Source organism: Suricata suricatta, chromosome 11 (assembly GCF_006229205.1).
Source record: "Suricata suricatta isolate VVHF042 chromosome 11, meerkat_22Aug2017_6uvM2_HiC, whole genome shotgun sequence".
Classification (NCBI taxonomy): domain Eukaryota; kingdom Metazoa; phylum Chordata; class Mammalia; order Carnivora; family Herpestidae; genus Suricata; species Suricata suricatta.
The window spans coordinates 49,847,356-49,850,216 of NC_043710.1; positions in this window are offsets into that span (position 1 = coordinate 49,847,356).

Here is a 2,861-nt window from a genome sequence, read left to right on the forward strand (position 1 = left end):
CTGTCATGTCAGATGTAATCTGCTGTCCTCCTCATTTGTATTTGTTTGTTTGATCTGTCACCGTATTTGATACATTGTTATTATTAACTTGTATATATCATAGTAGTGGCCACAGAAAATAAATGGGAACAAGGAAAATAAAAACTGCATATGTAATACCTTATTCAGAGGTTTTCCTATAAAAATTGTCAATATATTTAGATGTACCTAATTTGTCTTCCTGTTTCTTTGTTTTCTTTTTCTTTTGTTCTTTTATTATTTAATGACTCATGGCTGTCTACCATAGGCCCTCCAAGCCCAAGGTAGAACTTGTTTGGAATTTTTCCAAAATGTGCAAATTTCTGTAATATACATAAAACTACTGGGTCATAACTAATGGGAAAAAAATAAAAAGAATCTAAAGGGTAAAAACAGTGAGAATAAGCATCCTCCTCAACAAACACCATAGCCATGTGTTACTATGCTTTCTCCTTAACAGCTGATTCCCTAATCTGCAGTCATTTCTAGGCCATGATCCCTTTATTACAATGGGATATTACATAATATTATGAGCTGCCTTGTTTATGGTCCTAGATTCTTTTTTTTTAATTTATGTTTTTTGTTTATGTTTGAGAGAGAGAGACAGTGCGAGCAGGGGAGGGTCAGAGAGAGAGGGAGACACAGAATCCAAAATAGGCTCCAGGCTCTGATTAGCTGTCAGCACAGAGCCTGACGCTGGGCTCGAACCCAAGAACCGTGAGATCATGACCTGAGCTGAAGCTGGAAGCTCAATTGACTGGGCCACCCAGGCGCCCCTAAGGGCCTAAATTTTCTAAATGGTTTATATTTTATTTACTCCTTCCATAAACACTGTAAGATATGTTTTATTTGTATCATCAGCTCACAGATGAGGAAAACTAGACCCAGAAAAGCTATGTAACTCGTTATTGGCCACCCATCAGCTAGAAAAACTGCATTCAGACCCTGCACTTTAGTGATAGAAACCGCAGTCCCACTCAGTGAGCCATGCTGTTTCCTGACAACTGACAAGTCACGAGCAGTGGACTCTCACAGCAGGAGAAATGCCTGTGGAAATACACACATACTGTGAATACAAACATACATCCACCTTCACACTCTGTTTAAAAGATTAAAATGATACATCACATTTAAAGTCAAATAGCTTTCCTTACATTTAATAACTTATCATAATTATCTTGTTATATCACTAGACTTGGATGTCTTACTTCTTAAATTTTACCTATAAGCAAAATATGGTATCTCATCTTGTTTTAATCTGCATGTTTTTGTTTTATATTTGTTGTTCAGTTTTACTTACCTTTGTGAATGTGATATTTAAAACCTTTGCCCATTTTTCTGGATTATATATCTTTTATTATTGATTTTAATAAGTCATTCTATATTAGGAATAATAGAAAAATTTTGTTTCTGAAAATATTTTCTTAGAATTGTCAATATTATTTTGTTTATACTGGTCTACTAAATAGAAATCTGATAGTTTTAAATCATCAGGGCTTATTTAAAATTTTATTTATTTTTTAAATTATTTAAACATTTTTTCGTATTTATTTTTGAGAGAGAGAGAGAGAGAGAGAGAGAGAGAGTGCAAGAAGGGGAGGGGCCAAGAGAGAGGGAGACACAGAATCTGAAGCAGGCTCCAAGCTCTGAGCTGTCAGCACAGAGCCCTTATGAGGTTCAAACTCACAGTGAGATCATGACCTGAGCTGAAGTCAGACACTTAACTGACTGAGCCATCCAAACACCCCTAAAATTTTTAAATTTGAATTCTAGTTCAGTAGCAGTGCAACACTGGTTTCAGGAGTAGAATTCAGTGATTCATCACTTACATCCAACACCCAGTGCTCCTCACAGCAAGTGCCCTGCTTAGTATCCTTCCCCCATTTAACCCATCCCCCACCCACCTCACTCCATTAACCCTCAGTCTGTTCTCTAGCAATGAGTCTCTTATGCTTCAAATGATCAGTTTTGTTAGTATTTTCCTTAATGATTTCTTTCTTTTTACTTTCTTTCTCTCTCATTCTCTTTCTCTTTCTCTTTTGGTGCATGTTTAAGAAACCTTTTATCACCCAAAGATTAGATGGATGGATAGACACATGATAGGTAGGAGATAGATGGACTACCAATTTTCATTTAAAAAACATAAATGTTTTAAAATTTTAGATTATTAACACATTTAAAATTAATTATTGCTTATACTTACATGATATTTATGTATAAATATGTATATATAAACATGTATCTGTAATGTTCCAAAAACCATAAATAATTGTCCCATGCCCATTGTTAAGTAATCCACTTATTTAAGATATATTACCAAACCTTTACCATATATCAAATTTTCATATATATTAGGATATGTTTCAGTTCTATATTTACTAGTCAAATGTTTTATGCTTGCTCACTATACACTATATTAATAAGGAAAGTAAAAGTTACTATATATTTTATATCTGGTAGAATCTGTTCCTTATATTCCCTCATTTTTCTTTACCACACTTCATTTTCTATCATCAAATTACTCATCTAGATAAAATATAGGATCAGATTATTAAATTCTCTTACAAAAAGTCTTCTGTGAACTTGGTTGGAATTACAGTGACTTTATGAATTAATTTGGGTGAAATGAATATCTTGATAAGACTGCTATTTTGTTTATAAAATTATTGTGTCCATTTATTCAGGTATTACACTTCATTGTTTTCTTCAAATAGATCATGAATACTTCTTAGGTGTACACTTTGCTAAGATTAAGCTACTGTGGAGAAATTTTTATTTTTTGCTAAGATTTCTACTTGTTTATTTTAGTATAAACACAACAGTGTTCAGTTAGTCATCTTGTA